The sequence below is a fragment of the Anser anser genome (assembly GCF_964211835.1).
Source record: "Anser anser genome assembly, chromosome: 1".
NCBI lineage: Eukaryota > Metazoa > Chordata > Aves > Anseriformes > Anatidae > Anser > Anser anser.
In genome coordinates this window covers 176196355-176205880 of record NC_139720.1, presented here as the reverse complement: position 1 = coordinate 176205880, position 9526 = coordinate 176196355, and positions in this window count along the sequence as shown.

Below are 9526 nucleotides of genomic sequence, written 5' to 3'. Positions count from 1 at the left end.
TTTAATTAGGCTCTACAAAAATTGTCAGTGAGTTGGCCAAGGCATCCATACCACATTTTAACCCTGTTCTCCCTCTTCCCCTATTGTTTTCCACATGCCTTTCCCACACATACATTTCCTGTCCCTCTCACATTTGCCTTTCATATGCCCCTCAGTTATGCGTTCTCCTCACACCTCTAATTTGCAGCTGCACTGCTCCACAAATAATGGGTTTGTTTTCTCCAAAGAGGCAATGATCTGATGATATACTGTCTTCAACATCAGTGCTGACTTAATTAATTTCTACCCCTATGTCAACACAAGTGGTTGCAGGACTGCAATGTGAATCAGATCAGAAAAGAGATCTGTTTTAAAATAAAAACCTCAGCATCTCTTCTCTCCAGCTCCCCTTATTCCAGCCAGGCGCCTGGTTCACACTGTAGCCCCACAAGCATAAGCATTTATAAGCATAATTAAAGGAATGCCTCAGTGAATTTTATAGAGGGTGGAACAGAGTACTGATTATTTCTGGCTTTGGAGGCAGATGAGGGAAAAATATAAACTTATAAAATCTGTATTCCCCCTCCATGCCGAAAGGCAATTGGTACCAGGAGAAAGAAGGGAGTCCTTAATGACCTATCTGTATATTTGTATGTTGTGTTTACTTTGGTTTGCTTACTAGCAGCATTATGTGACATATTATTGTTTCATGATAACAAATTATTCTGATTCATTGCATCTTATTTTACTGGACTGAATTCCCATTGACACATGTAGCCCAAATCTTTGCTCTAGGCTGTGGCCCAGTTATTGTCATATTTTCTTTATTCTCTCAATTTTTATTATCTTCCTCTAGAAATTTTTGTTCCGATCTCTCATTTCTCCCTTTTTCCCCTTCTCTTCTTCTTCTTTTTTTTTTCTTTCTTCCTTTTGCTCATTTTTCATGGTGAGTGCCAGTTCTCAATGGTTCACTTATTTCCCAGACAGCACTGTGCTTTCTGGAGCATACTTGTGTCCCCCAGGCTCTCATCTGTTGGATTCTGCATAGAACAGTTGCTGAATTAGCACATGTATTTGCTTCTGAACTGAATCATTTTTTGTTTTGTTTTGTTTTCTGTAGGCTGAGGGAAAACTGAACCTTTGTACAGAATTAAGGGAGATATGGCTTTTAAAACAGTTGTGGCAGTGGGAGCCCACTTGCAGATGCAGATTTGAGGCTGCGCAGTTTTTTCTGTCTTCGAAGCTCTTCCTTTCTCTTTTATCCCCCTTTTATCTCTTTTATGGAGTTGTATGGACTCCATATCTTAGGCACTCAGGATAAATATTGAAGCCAAGGAAGTTCAAAGTGTATACTTGTGAATAATGAGAAGTTGCTCAGGGCTCCAGCATTTCTGCTCCTTTTCATTCTTTACCTCTGAGAACAGTAGAATTTAACCTAAAAGTTATCTGAAACATATAGCTGGAAAAATACTATGTTGCTTTTAATAACCTAAAATATGTGAGGCAGCTTTAAGGATGATTCTATCCCTTCATAATTCTGCAGTTATTCACAATATAGGGCACAGTTCTCTGTTGAAAGAAGATTAAAAAAGTACTATAAAGATCTGCTGATTCTTTCAGATTCTCTTTGTTTCTTGTGTTTGCTAACAGGCGGGAAACAAGGAAACTGAGGGCAGAATAGTAACTAAAATCAACAGAGACAGAAAAGATATATAAATAAAAGCAGAATCACAAGACAAAGGAACTGAATCATTCATAAGTGAAGGTCAGCAAATAGCTTGCCTAGTTATTGCACTTGATTGTTATAAGTGTCGCAGAAGTTGATTTTGCTGCTTCTTGAAAGCTGTTAAGAAATTTAGTTATTTTTCCAAACTGTGCTGATTTGGGACCGCAGACTACAGGGAAAAAAGCAGTGGTAGGCAAAAGCTTCCACATCTGAATAGGAAAGATACATGACACAGTATATTTTCACTGCCAGGAAATAACACAAAAACATTCTTGCCTGTTTAGTGTGTATTCAATCAAGGATAGAAAGTCAACTGCTTAGCTGGAGCCTGGCATAGATTTCCAATAACTTGCTTTTCCTCAAGCGCAAACATATGACGGCACTTGAGGAAAACTACAGAGTGAATCTTTTATGATCTGAAAATAACCTTCTTAGATTTCCATGAGAAAACAATATTTATTTATTTGGTCTTCTTCTCCCACCTTGCAATTAAGTCAAGTGCTGACACAGATTGCTGGACCATTTATGCCCCAAACCGATCATAGAGCGAGATGATGTCTTCTGTGGTATTGTGGATATAAAAAATTTAAACTTTATGTTTTTAGTAGTAATATTAACAAAACCAATATACAGAGTTACTGTACAGCCATATATATTGCTGCATAATAGGTAGTCACTGCTTCTCCGTGCGTCTGCAATATACGATTTAATCTATGTTAAAAATGAAGGCCATATCCCGTTAGTGTACTATGCAGGATAATGGTGCCTGGGCCTGCACTAGGTTCTACCACTATGGGCTTCTACCATTTGCAGTGTTTGGGTTTTGCTGCCCCACCCTAAGAGGAATTGGCTTGGCTTTAACAAGGACATCAGTGGGGGTGGCTATGCAACTCTAAGGTCTTCCATCCGTGCCCACACCACAGGTATTTTACGTCACCCTGAGAGCTACCTGAACACTGTGTGAGGTACCCTCTCGCATGACACCTATGCCATGAGGCTTTTGGCGTGCCTGGAACAGCGCTCTAAGTGCTTCCTTAACTCATCTCTTCCATATGTGTGCTGTGATCTCACCACACAGCCCTTCCTCAGTGGTTCTGCCCATTACTTTAGTGTCAGTGAGATAAACTATGACAAATTCAACTTAAAGGGTAGGGAAATCATGAAGAAAGCAGAAGTCTGCAGAGATTCCTTACCTACACTCCTTCTAATGGAGGGCACTGTTGCCACCTTGAGAGATTGCACGGATAGCAGTCGGCCTTCAGCAATATCTCCGTTGTTACTGAGCTTTGTTCAGTTTACACGTATACCTATTTCAGACATGAACTGACTGCTGGTGGGACACATTTCTTGATGGAACAGAGTTCACAGCTCTGGGGAGGTAGCTGTCAGGAAGCAGCATGCATGGGCTGCCCCACAAGGGAAGGCAAGCTGGGAGCTGAGGGTGACAGTGAGGTAGGGCAGTGATCCCACCAAGAAGGGCACAATTGCACAGCAGGTACCATGCTGGTGGCCAGGGTCAGCCAATATTCAAGACTACTAAACATGATAATCTACTAAACAGCGATAAAGTGGGGAAGAGGTCAAGCCAGGAAGTCAAATCATTGGTTCAGGATCAGCAAGGCACATGGCCAGACACAGGCATACCTCAGGGGCATCTCAAGGATGTAGGCCTGAGTTTCAGTGCAGTTTGCAAGCAAAGGGCAGGAGGCCCCCACGAGGCTCCATCCACACTGCTCTTTTCCCAGCAGCCTGATCCAAGGCTACAGCTGCACGGTATCAGAGCTGGACTGGAGCACAGACAGCCAAAGCCCTAGGAGGAGGGAAGAGGCTGCAGAGCCTCTTGATGCACGCAGAGCCTTGACAGCAGCACGCTTATTTCCAGATTTCCATTCAGTACAGAAGGTATCAGTCTCTTAAAGGTAATCTTGTTAGAGATGAGGCACAGCTGTTAAGGGCTGGGATGTTTACTGCAGCCCGATGAAAGTCTGCGAAGCCATATGCTGTTTGATCCTCTGCTCCCTGGCTATTTACCAATTCAGTGTCCAGAGGACCAGGAGGTTGAGCTGTGCCAGCATCACTGACAAACATAAGCCCTTCTGCTGGCCCTCTGAGGGGGCTTGCCAGTGTCATAATTATATGAGATTACATTCTGCTGTACTCAGTGATCCGTTGTACCCTCGTGATCATTGCAGTGCCTTGTCTGCACTAACATTCAGATCAGAACCGTCCAAGTTTTGACAAGCAGCCATGCATAGACTTAGCAATCGCATCATTATGCCATATATAAATGGCCTTATCCTGACAACCACAGTGCCTTGATAATTGCCTTTTGACAGCAATGATGCTGTATTTAAGACTGACATAATACCAGCATGGACTGTACCTTCAAGATCACCGTAGCCTGCACGCATTTAGTGACTTGCAGGAGAAAGTGGCGAGTGTGTTCAAACTGAAAGGGTCCAGGAGCAGGCAGTCAGATGGCAAAACCAATTACAGCCACCTGACAAAAATGTTAGCTGTGGCCTTAGTGAAAGTTATCTCTCCTTACAACACCATCCTCACTACACAGTCTCTGGCTATAGGTGGTGGTATTACATCCAAGACTTTGTAATTCTTAACAATTTCCAGGCTTCGAGATGTGCCTGCTGTTCATCTCTTTCTGTTCTGCTGCATCGCTTCAACCTGCTCCTTTCTAAGCCTCTCTCCTCACTCTCCCCTATTAAAAAATCATTACTTATGTAATTTTCCCTTCTTCTCTTTACTCTCTGAAACGTCAATTCCTTCTCCAGTTGCCGTAACAGATGACAGACCCTTGACTGTCTTGAGACACACCGGTCAGGGTTGGCTACTCACCCGCAGCAAACACCTCCCCGGTGAGAAACACCTGTAGTAACTAGCCCTCTTTACTACTTGTCTGCAACTTGGGGAAGTTCATGACAGAAAAAGAATAAGCATATTGCCTGAGTGCTGACTACCGCCCTTCCCCTTCAGACAAAAAAGATAAAACATTCACAAGCAGCCCTGCTTATTTTGGTTGAAGCACAGCGACAATGCATGCAGTAAAGCTGATCCTTCTGACTGCAGCCAAATCAGATTAGACTGGCCCATCACAGGACACTGAGAGACCGTCACTTTTGTTTACCAGGGCTATCTAGAATCCCTCTAAGATTAAATACGCTTCCAAACTCCTTTTAAGCTATGGCCCAGGGCAGGTTTTTCAGAGAAAGGAAAATAATAACAATAAAAAGGCATATTTTCTCCTGGCTCATGAAAACAGTATGAGAAACAGCTCCATAACCCCAGCACACTCCTAGGACTACAGTGACATGAAGTGAAGGCCATTTACCTTCAGGGCCCAGTTACTCTGGGCTACATATCCAGGGTTGGGATTGTCTGCTCTTGTGTTCAGTAAAAGGAGCTTTATATAATGCAATGAAGAAAACATACTGTGCAAAAGATGAAATAAAAATTGAGACCAAACTGGCATTATTGTCCTTGTGGGAGCCTCCCATAGAAGCCAGTGTTCAGGGTTTCCATCCCACTGGTGGTTTCAGCACACAAGGTTGGGGTGCATGATGCCAAACCCGTGCAGTGTCACTGGTTTCAGCTCTTGCCCATTTCTGGCAGGCATAGTGATTAGCTTCAGCTCCCCGCTTCTGTGACCGTGCTGCTGAACCAAAGTGAGCAGGGCTTGAGCTGGCAGGAGATGGAGGTAGCCAGGATGAATCAAGCTACGGAAGGGAACCTGTAGGGTTGATACAAAAACTGGCCACCTAGCTCTTGTCTTGCCCTACGTGCTAGTTCTGTCTGTTCTCTGCCACTCCACTACCCTAAGGAGGTCCTCAAGCAGACCAAACATTTTATGTACTTACAATTACAGAGCACTGTGGAAATAACATCTTTGTCATAGATCAAGTTGTCCTGGATCACATGGGCAGCAGTCAGGAGGTACTGCCTTTTAGGCACATCTTTACATGCCTGTCATTACCTGGTACTACAGAAGAGGGGCTGCCTCCATCTGTCACTGTATCCCACGATGCACACACTGTGGACTTTGTGAAGAAATCACAGGATCTAGTTACTTTTTGCCAAAGTAAACAACAGGAGCTAGTTGCTGCCTAAATTCAACTTCTCCTCTTAGCCTCCTATATTTCTAATAAATAAGGCAGATAAATACAAGATATGCAAGCAGTAGGATACTCATACAACATTAAGTGATTCTATGATTCTAAGTAGTGATACTTTACACCTTGTTGGTTAATAATCTGAATGTAATAGAGAAAAGCAAGTTGTACTGCATAATTATGTATGGTTTAGAGGCAGAGCACAGCACAGGTGAGGGTTCACTTTAACTTACTTTGGTCTTACATTACATTATTGGACATCGTTGCATACTTGCAGTTAGCAGTACTAAGATGACATATTAGATAATGTCTTTCCCCATTTACCACTCTATATCTTTAAATAGCCATGTCATACCTTGAACACTTATTATATCTAAACGGTAAATTTAATACATCTAAAACTTAATGAAACAATTGTATTGATTTAGGAAGGTCATATTAAAATAAAAATAACTTCATGTATAGCACTTTGAAGATATAAAGTACTAGATGCATTTTATTTCTTTGAAGAACACTAGTACAGATATTTCTCCAGTTTTCCTTGTAAGCTGAACCCCTTTGTAAAAGACGTATCAGAATAAGTTGTTATGTCTCACGCCCTGGTTTTGGATGATTCAGAATACTTTTACTCTTAAGCCTGTTTCTGCATTAAAAAAATTGAGAAACCTGTGTTCAGAGATACATGAAGATAAAAGTTGCTCCTCAGACCGGTTCCAACATTAACACAGCTGCAGAACTGACTAGTTCTCAGGGCCTGGAGCACATCCCCCTTTTGGGAGTTTTGTTGGCTGAGCCAAGGAGTCTACCTGGCGGAGTCCAAGGTTGGCTTCAGTGCCAGTAAGAGCTGTTGTGAAGACGCCAAAAGCAAGGCCCTGCCCTTTCTTTCCCTTGGGGACTACTTTTAAGCTGGGGGTGTGTCAGCTTGGGCTACATTGCAGCTGTGTTGCAGCAAGGTCTGCGCTTGGTCTTGTAGCTCCTCAGTCTGGACCTGGACTCAGACCCACCAGCTGGGCTTCCTGGCACAAGCTTGGATCTGTCTTGTTGTGGTGGCCATGCTGGGTCACCACTGGGCTGTGTCTGACCCTGAACACCATCTCTGGCCCAGATCCCGACCTCGACTTTCCACTGGTTCCTTATGGTGAGGTTGCTGCTCCTGCATGTCATTAGCGTGCTTTGTTCCTGGTTTGCCTTCTCTTGAGAAGCTGCCAGCCCTCTGCTCCACGACACTTCCTTGTTTCATTCTGAGAACTGGTTGAGGCATTTCTTAAATTTAACATAGCTGATTTACACACAAAGCATTCTTAAATGCAACTGTCAACCAGTTAGGCATGTGGGTGCATTTATGCAAGCCATCACAGTGACTGAAAATTACTCTTTTTTCAAAGATACTATAAAAAGTGATTTTGTAGCACAAATAATTCTGAAGTTTTATGTGTAAATTTAGCAGTGTTATTTGTTCACCACAGACCTTGCCCTTTTAACCTCACACTTTTCAACGGCTAACACTTGAAACAGATGCTCGGAATGAGAAACTGGAATGAGCTTTTCAACTTCAGTGAAGTATATCGAACTACATTATACTTTGGACATAAGGAGTCTACGTGAATTTTGTAAAGAATGTTGCAATGTTGTATTTTTCTCGGAAAGCTATGTAGGCACAGAGCCCCTTGCAGGTGTGCTGGAGTCTAGGCTCAGTCTCTGTACAGCCCCAAGTAGTCTGACATTCATTACTTTCAGCAATCTCATTTATTCAAAAGGCGATGGATGGATACAGAGGTCTGCTCTAAGAATGTTTTATCATGAACAATTGTTACAGAGGGTCTTATTCCTCCCATTTGCAGCTTTCTGTCAGCCTGGCAGGCATTGTATCACCTTCTGTTTTAGAGTGGACCTAATTATTTACCTCACATTGCAGCACAGCTATCAGCAACTAGAAATAGCGAAGATTGGATAGTGCCCTCTGCTCGCAGAGAAACATGCACTAATGGGAACTTCTCATGTACAAAAGATGTGTGTATGTATATATATTTATATATTTATATATCATCTTGCATATAATGAATTTGTGAGAACGGATGCCTATACACCTTGATGAAGAACAACGTTGGTTACTACATTTTCTTTATAGATGGCTTTTTGTGCCATGAGGTGCAACGGATAGCCATCTGCTGGTGTAAATCACCAGTATAATTGCCTGGTGATTTCAGTAAAGATTTAAGTTAGCAAAAGCTTCCATGTCTTAAACTAATACAAGGTAATGCATAAAGTCTGTAATTCTCATTATCTTCTCCTAGGTCATACTCCATCCCTTACTAATTGGCTCTACAGGCACCCCTTTTTGAGCTACAACAAAGTTTACAACCTTTTCTTGATCATTTCATGTGCAGCCAGGTCAAAGTCTAAATGAGAGGTTCTTTTATTTCCATTTATTTTACATAATAAGTGACTGAACTGGCACTACCATTCCACCTATCTGCTGCTGCTACTTTTCCATGTCAGCAGCTACTACTGTTCATCGTGCAAAACTGCTGGAATGAAGGGTGTGACTCAGCCACTAACATTTCAGAGTGACTTTCTTGATGTCAGGCTACTAATTTAAGAACGTCTTTGGTACAGACACACAGTAGGTATATCTGAGGGCTCTTGTTTTAGTTCTCCTTGGTATTACTGCTTTGGAAGCTCTTGTTCACCTGGAGTCTTGCCATGACATGGGACTGCATAAACTTTAAAAATCCTGAAGTCAGATGGTTATTCAATCCATAATATGACTGTCTGGGTTGGCTCAGTTTACTCGGATCTGCGTAGACGGCTCTGGCGATTGCTATGCACTTGCATCACAAATATGTTGTTGCAGTTTCCTAATTAGTATTTCCTCTTTTTTTTTTTTTAAATGACCAGCATGTGGATTGAAATTTCCATGAGTGCGATACTCATTGTTTTGACATTTTGCTAGAAAAAAAGTATGTGTCAGTCTACTTTAAATAGAAACTGATTAGAGGGCTAGAGGATATTCTTTCTGCTAAGGCTCCAGATCAGAACATCTTCAAGAGTTATATGTACAACATAAGAAATTGCTCAGATTAATCTGAACAATGCAGGTTTTGTTTTCTTTTTCTGCACCAAGATTTTTGTAACTGATTAAAAAAAAAAAAAGTGTAATTTCTTGAGAAACAGCAGCCACACAGAACAACGTATGTGTTGGTGACAAAACCTTTGTCCCAGAGTATATATCTGTACGTTACATAGGACAATTCAATGCAGTATGAACAAGGACAAAGTATATAGGAGAGAATAGTGTTGGTCAGTACAGCAGAAGTCACAGCTTGTGACATGTAAATCTTCTGAGTGACTGCTAGTCAGTATGGCAATGCCAGGCTTTCAGGTGGATCAAAACAAAAAAAAAAAAAAAGAAAACCAGCAAGCTTTGATTCAAAGATGATGAACAAAACCTGCAACATCCCAAGGATAAGAATGACCCATGAAGGAGTGTACACCTTCAATACACAAAGTTGGTTCCTAAGTTTTGGAACTGCTGTACAGTACAAAAGAATTAACATTTAATGCTGTCTGGTTACAGAAGTGCGTAGACATGTCTGATTAACAATAGTTTTCATGGCCTTTTAAAAGGCAGCTGCACTCACCTACAGGCAGAAACCTTGAGGATCAAGATTAGGGTAGGCATTTTCTTAATGCATGA